General features: G+C 45.4%; 1 long non-coding RNA gene across 2 annotated transcripts in view; it reads left to right on the forward strand.

Moving 5' to 3' along the window:
* LOC308609700 overlaps nucleotides 1–18129 on the forward strand; it is a 67096-nt gene extending 48967 nt beyond the window's left edge. For both annotated transcript variants that reach the window (XR_014014330.1, XR_014014331.1), the window contains exons 3-5: nucleotides 13223–13336; nucleotides 17177–17253; nucleotides 17331–18129. This is a non-coding gene — a long non-coding RNA (uncharacterized lncRNA). The remainder of the gene's footprint in view (nucleotides 1–13222; nucleotides 13337–17176; nucleotides 17254–17330) is intronic.
* The last annotated feature ends 336 nt before the right edge of the window (nucleotides 18130–18465 follow it).

Here is an 18465-nt window from a genome sequence, read left to right on the forward strand (position 1 = left end):
AAACACAGGGGAATTACTCCATGATTCTGCTTCAGTCCATCTTGGGTGGGGCCTCGCATTAACTTGGTAAAAGGTTGTTGGGGTATTCTGGAGTGTGGTCGAGACTGAAAAGCCCTACTCAAGTTGGCATAGCTCATTGGTGGTCTGACCAGAGCTCAAACTTGTCTCTTCTTGGTGACTTTAAGTCCAGGAACTTTTTCTTCAGCATGACAACTCACCATTGCTTATATTAGTCTCTGAGTTGAACTGGTTGGTCTAACCCAGCTGTCCTCAAAGTATGGTCCCTGGACCAGCAGCATCAAGGTCCTCCAGCAGTTTGTTAGAAATGCAAATTTTCTGCCCAAGGCTGGACCTAGAGAACTGGACAGTCCAGGGACAGAGCCCAGCCATCTGAGTTTTAATAGCTGATTCAGATGCAGGTCAAGTTTGAGAACCACAGGTCTAAAGTGATGGGAGAGTTGTGATGGAGGTAAGATGCTAAAACCAGAACACACATGTACACACAGACACACACACACAGACACACACACACACCTGGAACAGGCACTGCCTCTGGGAAATTAGCCTGGGTGTAGCTGGGCAGAATGAGCATGAGAGGGATGGAAAAAGTAAGAATCCATGGGCGTTTGGGGAAGGATGAAAACACAAGGGCAGTGAAAAGAAAAAAAGATCTCATCATTGTCCCGGGATGAGCCTTTGCTAACAATGTTACCTGGGTGGCCCTGAAGGTGTTAGCAAGAACAAACACATGAAAGGATGCTCAACATCATTAATCATTAGAAAAATGCAAATCAAACCTACAATGAGATATCATCTCACACCGGTCAGAATGGCCATTATCAAAAAGTCTAGAAACAATAAACGCTGGAGAGGGTGTGGAGAAAAGGGAACACTCTTGCACTGCTGGTGGGAATGTGAATTGGTACAGCCACTATGGAGAACAGTATGGAGGTTCCTTAAAAACTAAAAATAGAACTACTATTTGACCCAGCAATCCCACTACTGGGCATATACCCTGAGAAAACCATAATTCAAAAAGAATCATGTACCAAAATGTTCATTGCAGCTCTATTTACATCTGTAAATAGATGTCCATCATCTGATGAATAGATAAAGAAGATGTGGCACATATGTACAATGGAATATTACTCAGCCATAAAAAGAAACGAAATTGAGCTATTTGTAGTGAGGTAGATAGACCCAGAGTCTGTCATACAGAGTGAAGTAAGTCAGAAAGAGAAAGACAAATACAGTATGCTAACACATATATATGGAATTTAAGAAAAAAAATGTCATGAAGAACCTAGGGGTAAGACAGGAATAAAGACACAGACCTACTACAGCATGGAGTTGAAGATATGGGGAGGGGGAAGGGTAAGCTGTGACAAAGTGAGAGAGTGGCATGGACATATATACACCACCAAACGTAAAATAGATAGCTAGTGGGAAGCAGCCGCATAGCACAGGGAAATCAGCTTGGTGCTTTGTGACCACCTAGAGGGGTGGGATAGGGAGGGTGGGAGGGAGGGAGATGCAAGAGGGAAGAGATATGCAAACATATATGTATGTATAACTGATTCACTTTGTTGTAAAGCAGAAACTAACACACCATTATAAAGCAATTATACTCCAATAAAGATAAAAAAAAAGAATTCCTGCATTCCTTTGTTGTGCTCTCAAGTTGGAGGGTGTTTTGTTTTGTTTCCTTTTTGTTTTTTAAAGTTTTGGGGGGTTTATGAATCAAGCACTTGGTAGAGATGAACATTGTTGCGCGATTATAGGAGCCCCCTTCTACTTGGAGCTAAAGTCACATTCTTTGCTTCGATTTCAGCCCAGGTAGGTGCTCCTTTTTAATTGCATTTCATATTCAGCTGTGTAGCCATCTACTTCCCAGAGAGGGCCAGCCCCCTAATCACTACAGTGCTTTTGCTCCTGCAGCTGGGACTTCAAAGGCCTTAGAAGTCATATTGTAACGTGAGCTCCAAAATAGGTGTCCTTAGTCAGGGCTTCTCAAGGGGAAGGGACACCTCAGTGTGGCACAGAGGGGTGAAAGAATCTAGCCTCACCCTCAGTCCCTTTCAGAGCTTCCCCCTCCAAAGCATTGCCATTCCCAATCTGAAAATTGCACCAAGCCATACATAATTCGGGGCTGTGCACTGGCCCCCTAGAGTGAGGGGACAGACATTCATGTCCCAGGAAAGAATGTTTGTTTCAACCAAACGTTCACAGCACCAGTTGCCAATGAGAGAAGAAAAGCAGAGAGGGGGACTTGCACAGACTGACATGGGAAGGTATAAACAGTGATTACAGACTCCGAGAAAGGGCTGTTGTTGGGTGAAATCACATCATCTGATTTGGGTTTTGTTTCTGCAATTACTGGACCTAGAGAGTGGAGCTGCAAAGCACATGCTGTTTCCAAGATGGATGGGACCATGTGAGCTCATGACGGTTTCGAGTCTGCACTTTGACATTCAAGTTGGACTCTTAAGAATTAACAAGAGCAGGCCTCGGGTTTCCCTGGTGGCGCAGTGGTTAAGAATCTGCCTCCCTAGGGGCTTCCCTGGTGGTGCAGTGGTTGAGGGTCCGACTGCCGATGCAGGGGACACGGGTTCGTGTCCCGGTCCGGGAAGATCCCACATGCCACGGAGCGGCTGGGCCCGTGAGCCATGGCCGCTGAGCCTGCACGTTCGGAGCCTGTGCTCCGCAACGGGAGAGGCCACAACAGTGAGAGGCCCACGTACCGCAAAAAAAAAAAAAAAAAGAGCAGGCCTCGCTTTCTGTAGTAGCTTAATTTTAAGTTCCAAAGCACAGTTTCTAGAAGCAGATGCAATTACTTGCAATTTTGTTTGGTTTTTCAGTCCAGAACTAAGATCCATAGAGTATTGATTCTGAAAGTGGGAATTCTGAAAACTGAGATTGGCCTTCTTGGTCAAATCTGTGAGTTTCTCAAGGTAAAGGAGTGATGTCTCCAAGATCTTTCTTCAGTGTCAGTTCTAGTTCTTGTATATAGATGATAACCATTACATATTTTTGAAGAATACATAAGTGCTGAAAATCCATTCTGTAGTTGTAAACTTTTAGAATAAATCAAGTAAATAACCCTGGCAGAGTTTTCTGAGGACACGGAGTGTTTCCCCGGAAGAGACCCATCTGTCATTGTGTAAAATGTCACATAAAACATTCTGTGTCAAAAGAAAATGGTAATTGGCTTGGTGTTTCACGGCCTGAGAAGGGCTGCTGGGTTGAGAGATACTGAACTTACAAAGAATGAATCTGAAAGTGGAGTCTGAAGACTCTGTGCCCTGGTGTATCATTGATCCAGCTGAACCTACAAAGAAGCGTGGCAAGTTCTAAATGCTGCAGAGACCAATGGCTCAGGAAATCCATGCCCATGGCTTTACTGAACATGTCACATCAAAGGGAAAAATGCCCTACTGACTGGAAGGTTCTTTTGGTATTCAGTGTTGAGAGAGAATAGAAATGATATTAAATTTCAGTATTTCTGCATTTGGTTAATAGATTCTCTCTCTCTTTTAAATGTAAAAACTTGAAGTGATTTTGTTTACTTAGTAGAAAAATTGTCCAAAGGCACATCTCATAGCCATGTCTGAAAGGGAATAAAAATATAGCTGTAGATGGAAGGAGCATCGTAATCTTTAGAGAAGTGGCTCCAAAAGTGGTTTACAGCCTTGACATTCCACATGGCTTAAATTCACCAGCACAAACGCTCATGCAGGGAGATTCTGAGTTTGTGGGCAAACCTGAGGACACTGTTTGCACCCTGACTCCTTTCTTGGGGATTCAGATAGGCTGAGGCAAAATGTTGGGGAATGATATTGGAGGAATAAGTATACTAATTTATATTTTTTATGAAGAAGAGATACTGTGCATATGTGAGTACGTCATATTATTAACAAACTGCTTGTACCCTACTTCACAGCCGCTGATGCAGACTGTGTTGGTGGATGTCTGCTCTTCCCTTCTGTACCGGGAAGAAGCCATTCCTACTTAAGGCTCACCAGTAAGACAAAAGTCAGTGTCTGAAAGTTTCAGTTCTCATCTGTAAAAGATGTTAATTCATCTTTCCATGTAAACTGGTTGAGTACAGTACCTGACACATGAAAGCTCAAAAATGTGACTGTGGTACAGACAGCGGATGCTCACCAAATCAGTGTTCTCTCTTCTTCCTGCGCACACAGCTACACTACATTTCCCAGCATCCTTTGTAGTTAGGTGTGGCCACGTACTAGTTCTAGCCAATGTGGTGTGAGCCAGCTTCTATAGCTCACAAGACCGATGCTTACATTTGTAGGAGTTCTGCCAGGAGGTTGATGTCAGATTCCTAGCTTGAAATCAGCCATGGTGGGAATATTACACTATGGAGAACAGCAGGTACTACAGCAGCTTTTTTTTTTTTTTTTTTTGGCTCCTTTGGAGAACATTTACCAGAACATGACTGACTGGGAATATATCTTTTTCCCCTTTATCTCATCCCAGAGCCTCATAACCTAGTGCAATGTGTATTTGTATGACTCAGAAAGTGTGTGTGTTTGTGAATCAAGATCAGGTTTGAATAACTTCAACAGAGGAGACGTCCTGAGAGGATGGAAGCTGACACCTGAGGTTAGGTGGGACATTCGGTAAAGGGGGAGAACAGTCTAATCTTTGCCCTTTGAAAATAGGGATATTTGAGATAAGGGCTACATTTTTATGTCTTGGGTCTCGAGAAATTTCAGGTCTTCTTTTGCCCCCCTGCTTTATCCAGTTGACACTGGTCCACCTGGCTGGTGGGTGTCTTCTGCAGCCTGGTGATCCTGCCCTCACTGCCAAGCACTCAGTAATGACAGGAACCAGGGAAAGTGTCTTATTGTCTCTGCACTCCTGTGAAGGGAGGCTGATGCCAGGACAGAGGGGGCTCAGTCTGGATTCTCCCAACAGTGGACCCCGAGATGAGGATTCAGGGGCAAGTCATTTGGAAGGCGATGCCGGGAAACAGCATACAGGAGCAGGAAGCAGTGAGGCGGGGGGAGAGGCAGCCGACAAAAGGTGTGTTATCCAGCAAGTCGCCTCTGTGGGCGACTGGAGACGTGGGAGAAAGTGCAGAACACACATCTCAGAGCTCTCACCCCAAAGGGACAGTGGCTGCGGTATCTTATCTGTCAGCGGCATGTCTAGGATGCCCGTAACCTGTCCAGACTGCCAGCTTGTCTCTGTTCTTTCCCTAACTGGCCCCTGAGAATCTCTTTACTCTTTGCTTTGTGAGAGGTGAGGTGACTCCCCTATTCTGAGCTCTCCGTGTGGACTTCACGTGTATTTTCCTGGCGGCCCTTGACCGTGACTTGACCTCTGTTGCATTCAATCCCTTCAGTGCCGTCACATATAAGAAGAATGATTTGAAGAATGATTTGAATCACACTCTTAAAAATGACAGAACTGGAGAGTTCTGTTACAATCTAGCATGATTATAGTCATCTTGCATTAGATGTATATTTCATCAGAATTTCTGCCTTGTGGTAGATACAAAAATTGCCCCCCAAAGATGTCCACATCCTAATCCCTAGGACTGATGAATATTTTACCCTATTTGGCAAAAGAGACTTTGCAGGTGTGATTCAGTTAAGGATCTTGAGATGCAGAGATGATCCTGAATTGTCTGAGTGGGCTTGTAAAGGTTCATATGAGAGGGAGGTGGGAATGTCAAAGTCAGAGAGGGCGATGGGATGATGGAAACAGCGTGGAGTTATGCAGGGCCAGGAGTCAAGGAATGTGGGCAACTCTTAGAGGCTGGAAAAGACAAGGAATGCCTATGAGACCCATGTGGATTCTGCCCTCTAGAACTATAATACATTTGTGTTGCTCTAAGTTTGTAGTAATTTGTTACAACAGCAAGAGTAGACTAATATACCCACACAGTCAAGTTTTAAAAATTACGTATTTTGTAAAAATTATTTATGTATTTATTTGGCCGCGCCAGGTCTTAGCTGCGGCACATGGGATCTTTTGTTGTGGCATGCGGGATCTTCAGTTGCGGCATGCGGGATCTTTTTTTTTTTTTTTTTTTTTAGTTGCGGCATGCAGACTCTTAGTTGCAGCATGCATGCGGGATCTAGTGCCCTGAGCAGGGATCGAACCCGGGCCCCCTGCTTTGGGAGCGCAGAGTCTTAACCACTGGACCACCAGGGAAGTCCCCCCAAATTATGTATTTTTATATTTCCTTTGGGGGATCCAACATAATTGTGATGTTTGAGAGTCTATTTTCAGTTAGTTTTGGGAGTCAGCTTTGTGGGTTAACTGTGATCAAATCAAGTTCAGGGTTGGTGTGTCTCTGAGGTCTATCACTTATCGTCTGGGGCTTCTCATCACAGAGCCCCTGACCTTGCATGCAGGTAGGTTAGCTGTTGCCAGGAGGGAAATCTGCTGGTGATGGTGGCTGCTGATTACGATCTAGGTATTTCTGGATTAACTGCTGCTTTTGATTACCTGAACTATTTGTGGATAATCTGTCATACAGATAATTGAAAATTCTCTGCCCAAACACACTCTTTTTTTCTTTTTTTTTTTTTTTGCCACTTGGAATCCTAAGGTTTTGCAGCTCTAAGTCTCTGGTAGGGCCTTCCAAGCACCAATAACTTTTATCTTCTCACCAAACTGGTTGGCTAATTCAGGAATGTGCTTCATTCTAGGTAATAATAGCAAATATTTCCTGAACACTTGACCAGTCAAGCTCCCAGCTGAGCACTTTTTCAGATCATTACGTTTTTGAAGACTTGCTCAGAGCTGAGTCCCCCAGGGCCGCCCCCACTGCACAGATGAGGATAGGGGGCTCTGGGCAGCTCACTTAACTAGCGCACGGCAGAGTCCACCTCTGACACCAGGCAGCCAGATTCTCGAGCCCACACTTCTAACCAGCACTGATACTGTCACCCTGCTTTTGGAATTGGCTTGAGTTTATTCTCAGAAATAGACCTGAAGTCGGCATGTCTCTTTAGCTGGTAGTGGAAGAGGCCATGAGTCAGGAGGCAAAGCAGCCCTCTGGGAACTGTTGCCCTTTCTCCTGGAGACAAGTTTTTGTGAGGGGAGGGCCTCCCTGGGTGTGGTGGATGCTGGATTTCACCACTGACGTCGCAAGATCTCTTAATGTTTCGTGATCAAAATGGGTTAAAAAGTGTTCCTGCTCGTGTCCAGTGGTGGTTCAGAGAGAATGTCTAAGCAACAAAAAATCAAGGTGCTGGTTATTCTGCATTTCCACTCCCTCGATCCAGTTGCCGTCCATGTTTGCCTGGCATGTCAGTGTTCTCAACCTGGGTTCAGTTTGTATGATGGCTGGATAGCATTTATGGACTCAGGAATTCCTTCCTTTTAGACTGGAAGATCCCTTCCCTTTCGATTTTCAAAAGTGTAATGCTAACACAGTGGGTCTCCACCAGGGTCGGTTTTGTTCCTCATGGAACATCTGGCAATGTCCGGAGGTATATATATATATATGTTTTTAATAGATCTTTATTGGAGTATAATTGGTTCACAATACCGTGTTAGTTTCTGTTGCGCAACAAAGCGAATCAGCCATATGCATACTCATGTCTCCATATCCCTTCCCTCTGTGTCTCCCTCCCACCCTCCCTATCCTACCCCTCTAGGTGGTCACAAAGCACCGAGCTTATCTCCTTGTGCTATGTGGCTGCTTTCAGGAGGTGTTTTTATAGTCACAACTGGAGGACAGTGCTACTGGCATCTAATGGGGTGTATTAGGTTCCTGATGCTGTTGTATCAAACTCCCACAAACCAGGTGGCTTAAAATAAGGAAAATTTCTTCTCTCACACTTCTGGAGGCCAGGAGTACAGAAGATGTCTGCAGAGTCGGTCCCTTCTGGAGACTCTGAGGGAGAATTCAATTCAGGCCTCTGTCCTCACTTCCGGGGGCTGCCGGCAGTCCTTGCAGCCGCATCACTCCAATCTCTGCATCCAGCTTCACGGGGCCTTCCCCTCTTCCCCCGTTCCTCAAATCTCCCTTTCCTTTCTCTTGTAAGGACACCTGTTATTGGATTTAAGGCCCACCCTAAAGCCAGGATGATCTCATCTCTCGAGACCCTTAGCTTAACTACATCTGCAAAGGCACTATTTCCAAATAAGGTCCCAGTTACAAGTCCTGGGGGTTAGGACTTGGACATATATTTTGAGGGGGACACAGTTCAACCCACTACATGAGTAGAGGCTGGGAAAGCTGAGAACCACGCTGCAATGGACAGGACGGCCTCCACCACAAAGAGGCTGAGAAACCCCGCTCTGCCGTGAGTGAGAAGTTTGATTGTGGCAGAGAATACCTTTCAGTACACTCCACATCCTTTGCCAGCTGTCACGTGCGGTGTGGCCCAGCCAGGCAATGCGGTCAAATGCCAGCTGTCACCGCCCAGTTCATTTCCAGTTAGTGGAGGCCATTTGTGCCCAGCAGGTGGCTTTCAAATACCCACTATAACCAAGGCTGGTGTGCCAATGACAGGAAAAGTGAGAAATGAATGCAACTTTCAGAAGCGTGTGTACTCCAGTGTATACATAATCAGGTTTGCACCTGTCTGGTGAATGCGCATTAAGAACCTCTGATTTAACGGTGTAGACGCCCAAGGCTGCCCCCTTGTCCAACCCCCTCCTCGCTGTCATGATTAATCTCTTGGGGAAAATGTGTTATGGAAACTTGTACAAGTGGTCTCAGGCTTTCTCTGTAGAGGGATAGTAAATATTCCTGATTTTGCAGGTCAAGAGGCAAAGCAGAGCCTCGTCTGCAAGTTCTGATGGAACGAGAGAGAGAGTGCTGCCACATGCTGTCCCATTTGCCCACGTGGCTGGTCTTGGCTGGTGGGCAAGTCGGTTTCCAGTTGTCAGCGGCTGGAGCCTTCCAGAGACCTGGTGGCCCGCCCTCGGGCTGGGGCCTGGCGCTGGCTGAAGCAGTGGGGGCTGCGAGGAGGGGCCCACGTTGCCCTGCTCAGTTTCCCTCTGTGCCTAAGGAACGCCAGGTGCCAGCACACTCTTCTCTCCTCCTGAAGTGCCAAGTCATCTAAACCTGGACGCCTGGATGAAGGGCCCGGGCTCTCAGCGCCCAGCAGGTGCCCACAGCAGAGGCCCTGGTGTGGAGCTGGAGGCCAGTGTGTGTCCTGAGCAGCGGCCACTGGGCCTGGACTCAGATCCTGGGTGCAGAACGGGGAGTAGGGGTGGAGTGTGTTGTCCTGGCTGCTCTCCGGGTTCTCAGGTGCCAGCCTGCTCCAGCCACATCTACGGGCCACACAGCACAGCCGGGGTGGAGGGCCGTGAGGACAGGGGGCTGGATTTGGCCCGCGGGCCACACTTTGCCAATCCCTGGTTTGACCTTCTGGCAGATACTCAGTCCTTTTTTGGCTTGACCGACTGCGTACCTTACTCTGTGGCCACAGGGAAGTCCTAGGGTGGCACATACCGTCAGGTCATGTCTGCACGAGCCCGGTCGAAGCCTGCATGAAATTGATCTCAGCAGCAGTGGAATAAGGGCAGAGGCCAAGAGGATTCGAAGTGGCTCAGACAGGGGTCTCCCTCACCATCAGTGTGTCTCCATCTCCCTGTCTCTTGTTCCATCTCTTGACTGTGTGTATCTGCCTGATCCTCAGACAGGCTTATCCACATGGTGATAAGATGCCCCCCCCCCGCCGAAGCAACAAGCTGTCATGATCCTTAGAGTTCACCACTGCAGAGAAAGAGAGAGCCCCTTGCCGCCCTCTGCCTGATGTCCAAAAACTGATCCTGATCATCCCTCCGAGGGGCGTGTGCTCATCCCTGTGACCAAGAAAGCAAAGGGTCTCAATTCCTTGCCTTGCTAGAGTTGTGTGGTGCTGGTGTGGGGCTGTTTCCCAGTGGAGAGGTGGCTGGCTCTGGCAGACGCAGAGATGTTATGTCCAGGTCTGTCTTCCAGCTTCAGGAAAAAGCTGTTTGCTGAGCTAGCTGGCTGCTGAGTATGTGTTTGGCCCACTGCTTCTTCCAGCTTCAAGAAAAAGCTGTTTGCTGAGCTGGCTGGCCACTGAGTATGTGTTTGGCTAACTGCCTTCGCTTTGGCGCCAGGGTCATGCTCTTCCAAGGTAGTCCCTGGCCGAGGCCTAAACAAGGCAAGGCTATGAAGTCCCTAGCCATTTCTTCCCAATGCAAGCCCCTCTGAGGGTGGTTTTTGCTCTGGACCTCCCAGTTGTGTTGATGGGGAAATTGTCAGGTCAGCATCATAGTCTGGCATCTTCTTCTGCCCGATTCCTCTTCCTCCGTTTTTTCCATCAGGCGTTTCTCTCTAATATATCTTTCGCATTCCTAACTACATCTCGGTGCTTGCTTCCTGGAGAACTCAGCTGGCACACGGGCAGAGGAAGAAGTAACCGACGTTCACCCAGAGGTTGAGAGACCTTGAAGGATGAAAGGAGGGAGGAGGGAGGCGAGAACCCCAGGCTTTGAGTGGGTACAACAAAGGGCTCCCAATCACCTCCTCGTCGGTGCTTCTTTTCAAAACCGCTTCCAAACTACCTCTCTGAAACTGGCCCTAGAAATACAAGGCAGACCTGGATTTGAAAACTATGCTTTAGCTTTGGGCAGCCCACCAACTGCAGGGCCTGCACTTTCTTGAGGCCATGGGTTCCATCAAGCTGGGGCAATGAACATAGAGAGCAGGGAGACAGCCTACTTACCCACACTTTTCAGGCCAGCCCATGCAGCCAAGACCACTTCTCATGGAGGCATTGACCTTGGTCAGAAGCTGATGTAGGACCACACGAATTCCAAAGACTACCTGCCATTTGAGTTGCCTTCTGCCCGCGGGCATATTATGGAAGGGGATGAGTTCTTTTGTTTGAGGGTTGGCTTTAGCCTTGCTAAGCTGGAAATCCAAGGTCCAAGGGAGAGTAAGGAAACAGGTTATTACCCTAGACTTGAGTGTCATCATTTCTCTGAGACCACTCTGTCTAGTGTGTCTCCAGAAACCTGGTTTGCATGTCATTGGCCTTGGGCTTACAAACTGGGAGTGAATTTTATGGGAAGGTGGCACATAGAATTATGGGTCTATAAATGGCCATCAGTAGCCAGCCAAGTAAAAGGCATGAATTCCAGGTCACATGGTCTGCAGAATCTGAGCTGCAATTGCTATTATTTTTGCTGGCAGGCAAATAAAAATGAACAAAATCCTTATTTTTCTGAGAATCATAATACATTCCCGTAGTGACTTCTCATGACCTGCATTCAAGAGAACAAAATAGAAGGTCTGGTTCACCCATCTGACTTCTAATCACTGAGATTTGATATGAATACAAATAATGATGGTCTTCTGTGGAAGCTTTGTCTTGGAAATCCAGTATGCGTCACTGGCAGTGTCCTAAAACTTTTCCCATGGCCGCAAGGGGCAAATATAAGGCAAATGCTATTAAGCATGTCTGTAGCTGGATAAATTTAACAAACAAAGGGCCATATAATTACTACTTCGCAATTTAAAGAATTGAGCTCCTTTTTGTCCATTCCTGTTAAATCATGAGCTACAACAAAGGTGAGTGACTTCGTTGTACAGAATCCCTGTGGGTGCAATCCAGGGAGAAGTCTTCACAGGTGCAGCTAAAGACAGGAGAGAGATGAGGTGAGGTGATGGGCTGACAGTTTAGGCAATGCAGGGGCTCACCATGTTCTGGGTTTTCAAAGACAGAAAGTCTATTTTATCAATGTCGTCAGAGTGTTGGGCTCTTGGGAATTGACTCAAGCTAGCCAATCACCTAAGAGACTGAAGGGTAACACAGAACACAAATGCAAGCTCTACCTGGATGCCGGGCTGGAGTATTTGTGCCAGCCATCCTGATGCTTTCTGTCCTGGTGTCCAGACATCTGGGGAGTTGGCTTAAAAATGAGAAGACTGGGTGTATGACAAGGAATTAGGATCAAGGCTGGTGGATGGTCAAGGCTACTCCATCCAGGTCACAGTGACTCTGTTAAACCACTCAACTCTCTCCCTAGTATTTATCTCTAAGAGTGAGAGCGTTTGTATTTGTCAGATTCAATGCTGCCTTCTCTCTCCTGGATAAACCCTACCATATTTTGCTTCTATTATACACATGTTTCTAGTCTACAGGTAGACCAGTATCATCTCACCTTAAAAGAAAAGAGCGTTTCTTTAGAAAGAATATAACACGATGGAATAGTTTACAATCACCTTCTAGACCTGCCTCTCTAAGTTGAGGCTGGTGTAATTCTGATCTTACCAGGTTAGGGGCAACTTCTTACTAGTCCTCATTATCTCATTGGTTTTTGAAAGTGTTGGGATGGACATATCAAAACACAAAGAGGTAGTAGGCAAACAAACACAAGAAGAGTTTTTCTTTCATTTCTTTTTTCCATGACCGTATCAAGTAATAATCACACATTAACCACACTGGGATTTTTAGCCCCATATCGGTGAGATTTTCTTTATCTTTCAAATGTTGGAACTTGGCGTGCTCATCCCAAGATGGTGGACAGGGCAAACAGAGGCATACCTGTAGCCAAGCTTTGCTGGTATGACAGAGTGACTTTATTTCATCTGGGGCAGAAATGATGAGAGCTGGTGTTTTCTGCTTATGATTTACTCTTCTTATTGGAAGGTTTCATCTCATAATATCATTAAGATAGCAAGTTACAATTTTGGAAGAGGAAGCTCTATCTCAGGAATTTTATACTTGTATCTGCAATTCTCTTCCCTTTCTGCAGCGTGTCTAAATTATATCTGGGGTTGAAGCAAGAGTCTGGCAGCACCTTGCCTTATTGACAAAAGTGTCAGTTTAGGCATCCCTTCTTTCCCAGGCGAAGGAAAAATTGACACACTGCCAGTGACCGGAAGCCCCAGTGCCTATTAATCTCCAGATTAATCAATGACTTTCCAGAGCCTCAAGGTCTTCATGGAGCTCTGGATATCTTCCTGACTCTTCAGTCACCCATTTACACACATGCTCCTGATTCCTAATTGCATTCATGATATGTGAATGTTGCCTCTTTAATCTTCTAAAAATAATTTTATTTCTCTTATATGGCGAAGATGGTTAGTCATCAGATTTACAGTGTGCTCCCCTATATTTCTGAGCCTTTTGGGAACTGGGGGTCATCTGACAACTTCTAGTGAAGGAACTGTGTGTGGAAATGGCATGTGTTACTTATGGGCCAGGGAAGTGAAGGATTGGCCCATAAGTGACACATCCCTCTCTTTCCCAAGCATGGCGACCCAGGAGTTCACATATTATGCTGGTAGCATCACCAGATGGAGGCAGCTTGGGTCCCTGAGTCACCAGATGGAGGTGAGCCCTGGCCAACTGGCATTGGACTTCACGTAAGTAAGAAGTAAATGTATGTTGTGCTCAGCCTTTGAGAGATTTATTACTGCAGCATAGCCATCCTATACTGACTAACCTTAATTTCCACCTTCTTGGAAAAATATACACTGTCTTCTCTGTGAACTGGTTACAAATATAGAAAAGTATGGAGATCTCAGCCTCAAATATCTGAAGTATCCGAATAGGCTAGGTGGAGAAACCTTCTGGTTAGACTCCTTTAGGACTCAAACTAAAAAAGTAAACAAAAATGAACAGGCAAATACAAACCCAAGTTTTCTGCTCAAATAATCTCTTCTTCTAAACTACCCAGGACCCCAGAAGTTCTGTGGTTTGTCAATGCAGAACTGCAGAACACTACCTCTTCAGGAATATTAAGTTATTTACAAGATGGGTGCAGTTGGCTTGAAAGTAGAATTGAGGAGTGTCCCTGGTGGGGCAGGGATTGGAGGGGACTATGGGAATTTGTGCATTTGCCAGTGTTTTCTGTGTTCCTGTCCTTATCTTCTGGCATTCATTCTTTAGTTACTGGGCTAAATTTGACGATCTGATAGGCAGACAATGCCTGGGCTTAGGATACTTTTAACACACACACACACACACACACACACAGCATTCGGTGGGGGGGATTAGATGTTTTGAAAAAATAGCAAACTTGTAATCATGGAAAAAGCAGAAACTTGTTGGACTTCCTTACATTTATTCTTTTGGGCTCAGTATTGTTTTTATTTAGGTTGACATCGGGAAAGGGGGTTGGCTGTGGATGGCGTTTCTGTCATATCTTTCAGAGCTTAGAGACTCTAAAGCTCTTCACAGGACCCCACTTAAATATTTCTTCAGAGTTATATCGTGTATCCAATTCTTCTCAAATGGCTGCTAACAGGCATTAAATGCAAATTAAGCATTGTTTCAATAACAGAGGGTATTTACATTTCAGAAACATAGGGATGGGTTAGTAAGAGTTTGTGCCAGAGCCTGACTAGTTGATCTCCAAACTGTTTTCCTTTCTTTGTAGGGCACAAACTTGACAACATTTCTCAGATTCCTTATGGTTAGATGAAGTGTTTGTTAAGCTGTCTCCAGGCCTGGCCCATCAAGAGTTTCCTTGTTATTTCCCATACTTTCTCTTTCCCTGAGGGATGACCTAACGTAGAGCATGTAGTGGAGGCCCTCAAGACCCCCAGGGATGTTAGAACCATTAGGTGGAAGGAATCTCGGTCCTAGAATAACTGCATGGAGGAGAGCCTGCCTGATGGGCTGCATTGAACTGTGACATGCATGAGAAATGAACCTTTAAATTAATGTGAGACTCCTGACATCTGGGAGTTGTTTGTTGCAGTAGTTAACCTACCTGACTAATAGAAACCTTTTAGCCAGTCACAGTGTATTCTTCCCTAAGAAATGTGCACTGTATGAAACCTTTAGGACCCTAAACACCTCTGCTAAAGCTCAAGGGTTTGAGGATTACCACAAATGTTTCCACCTTTGTGAAGAATTTCCAGATGCATCCTTCCGAAATCAGTGTTGATTATTTCCTCTTTCCTGACAACATGATAACCAATTTTTACCTGTCTGATGTCACCTGTCACACAGTACTGAAATTCACTGTTAATGATGTAACTTGACAACCTTAGGCAAAAGGGGGAATTTATTTCCTATGAGGAAGTGGGGTAAACAGTCTCCAAAGATGGGCACCATCAATTCCTCTCCTCCCTGTACACACATGCTGCTCCACCCAGCAAGGGTGGCATCTATTTCCCCTCCCCTGGTATCTGAACTGTGACTTGCTTTGCCCAATGGAATGTCAAGGATATGACATCCTAGGACTTCTGAGCCCAGGCCTTAAAAGGAATGGCAGCTTTAAGGTCCTTCTTCTGGGAAGCCAGCTGCCATTTGAGAGGTCTGACTATCCTGAGACCCCCATGCTGTGAGGAGGCCCAAGGTAACCACGTTGAGAGCCCACTTAGGCACCAGATGTGAGTGAAGGCTTCGTGACCCAGCCAGCTCAGATGCCCACTGAATACAGCCAAGTGAGTGACTCTAGCCAAGGCCAGAAGAACCACCAGCTGAGCCCAGTGAACTCACAGATTCATGTGGAAAAAATAAATCGTTGCTGGTTTAAGCCAAGTTTGGAGTGGCTTGTTACACAGCAATAGATAACCAAGACAGAAGGGACTCTAGGTGTGAGGTTCTGACTGGTTAAGGAAAGACTTGTGAAATCTCCCATGGGATTGTTCACCGTTGTGTTTTTTTTTTTTTTTTTTTTTTTGCGGTACGCGGGCCTCTCACTGCTGTGGCCTCTCCCGTTGCGGAGCACAGGCTCCGGACACACAGGCTCCGCGGCCATGGCTCGCGGGCCCAGCCGCTCCGCGGCATGTGGGATCTTCCGGGATCGGGGCACGAACCCGTGTCCCCTGCATCGGCAGGCGGACTCTCAACCACTGCGCCACCAGGGAAGCCCCACCGTTGTGTTTTAACTCATGAAGTTGGAAACATGGCTTTGAAAGAGGTCTGAGAAAGGCTTTTATGGTCAGGGGCATACAGTAGCCACTTTCCCATGCTCATACTTGAGCCTTGGCAAGTATTTCTTCAACAGAAGTTTTTTGAATGAAAGTAATTATCACGTACCTCTCTGTTCTGTGTCTTAGGCCATGAGCTCTTTTGGGGAGATCATTGTCTGGACATAGAACAGTGCCTCCGCGAGGTTGTGGGCTTTAAAGGTTTATTGAGTGAGTTAATGCTGGGCTTGGGGGCGGGCCTCATCCTTTCAGAGGATGAGAATGTGATGAAGAGGAATGCTTGCCTTACCCCTAATGTCTCACCCAAAGGTCAAAAGGAAGCAGCTAAATGAAGAAATCTTCAGTGCATCTAGGCAGTTGCAGTAAATCAATAGATACACCTCTGTATGTTGCAAAAAAGAATTCAGTTGCCACTCAGTAGGAAAAGAAAGAAGTTCCCTATCATTAGGCCAGAAAGCACAACCCGAGGATAAAGATCAATCAAGTTGCATTTGAAACACTCTATTGCTCTTAGGGTCCTTTCCTTGAGTCATGATTTAGCACTCACTATAGACAGGGCAGTGACTGCAGGTACAAATAACAGCAGAGATGGCCCTGGACTAGGAAAAGCAGATGTGAGATGGAGCACATCTGACAGAAATAAGCCTGCTGGCGACAAAATACTTACAAAACACTTAACTGTTTTGCCCCACATTTTGGGTATAGTTATCTTTACTTCAATAGCCAGGTAGAGCTTGTTCAATTTATACATCAATTTATAACAAAGCAACAGGGGTTCCTTGACCTGGGACTTTATGAAGATAATAAGAGGATTAGCTGAGAGGAGATGAACCAGGCTATGGAAAGAGAACTATATCTATTTTAATACTGTTAAATAGATATTTACCACAAACTCCAAAGAATATACTGTAGGGTTGTGTTATAACTTCCAGCTACTGTTTTTTAGGGAGCTGAACAGAACTTCTACAAGGACTCAGGGTATAACTGGGACTGGAGATAGGACTTCCTACTCAGGATTTCCTTGCTTCCTTCCTTCCACCCACCTACCCGTCCATTTATCCGTGTATCCACCCACCCACCTACCTACCCATGTGTTGCACTTCCACATTGTATCAGGCACTGTTCAGGGGGCTGGTGGTACATTTTCAAGCAAAAAAAAACCCATCTCTGTTATCTTGGTGTTTATGACCTGGATGTGCTTTTTAGAATTTAGTCATTCACACCTCAATCGGTTTGGGGGAATTTATAGTTGAATTTCTTGTTGGGAAAATATACTTGGCATCTTTGAAATCCACCAGTGGACTGGTTCTGTACCTACAGGAAAAAAGAAACTGTCTCCTGATGCAGCTGGAAGAAGCCACCTGCATAACGTTCTATCTCCAATCCCAGTTACAAAGGTGGGTAACTTGTTATCATCTTATAATGTCGTGGCCGTGAACTTCACAGTTCCCTTTAGCTTGGTTTTCTCTCCTAGAACTTGGAACCTGCAGTGCTTGTAAACACTGGACAGGAAAGTGGATACACGATATTTTTAAGAGGAGCTGCTCATATATGATCCAAGGAACATGAGGAGAACCAAGAGTGACTTCTGAATAACCAATCTGAAGTCAAATTTATCTGAGGATTTTGTAATTCACAGTATCAGGAGGAGTGTATATATCCATCTACATATATGCATATGTACATTTTTTTAATGATATGAATATTTAAAAAATAAGATTTGGGTGCTCATGCCTGTGAAGCCCTCCGTGAGCCCCTAGGCTTTTTAGTGCTTAATTACAGACTGTTCACCTCTCGCCTAGTACGTGCATGTCATGGCTCTTTTGTGGATTGTTGAAATGTGCAGAAGTGTCTGTTTTCTTGTTGAATCCCCATCCTCTGGCACAGCAAGGAGAAGCATAATAATCATTTGCAAACAAATAACTGAATTCTGACCTTTGTGACTTTTCCTGTCTTGTGATGACTTCTTTTATTTTAATCACAATTTTATCTCCTTCTGATCCTGACATTTAAGCTCTGGTTTCTCTTGATCTGAGGAAGCTTTGAAGTTCATTTTAACCCGATTCCACCTGAGGAAAGGTATGTCAGTACCAGAAGACTCAGTTATCTCCTGTGACTTGCCCCAGTCTCCAAAGCCCTCTGAAGATCATCCTAGTTCTTTGCAAACATACCCAGGGAATTTTAATCCCCAGTTAATTGGAAGGTTTTACAAACTTCTGCCCTTCTACCTGCCCAGATAGCACAGTGTTTACTGTAGAAAAGAAAAATTTTTTTAATTGCAGAACTAAAAAAATTGGTTATGACTTGTCATGTTTTTGTGCTAGAGTCTTCATTTGTGTACGAGATCAAAAATGAATGAATGAATGCTCTTATTCAGTTTTTCATTCTTCTGCCTTACAAAAAGTTTGAGGCCACCGGTGAGAAATGGGAGCGGTCTCTGAAACATGACTGTGAGCCATGTGAAAGAAGGACTTGGCAATGAAGTAGACAGTCACTCAGCACAAGTTTCATTCAAGCTGTTCATTCTCACTGGGGATTTAAAATATGCCTTCATATAACCAGAGAAAACTCTAATTTGCAAAGATACATGTACCCTGATGTTCATTACA

The sequence above is a fragment of the Mesoplodon bidens genome (genome assembly GCF_964165515.1).
Source record: "Mesoplodon bidens genome assembly, chromosome: Y".
Lineage (NCBI taxonomy): Eukaryota > Metazoa > Chordata > Mammalia > Artiodactyla > Ziphiidae > Mesoplodon > Mesoplodon bidens.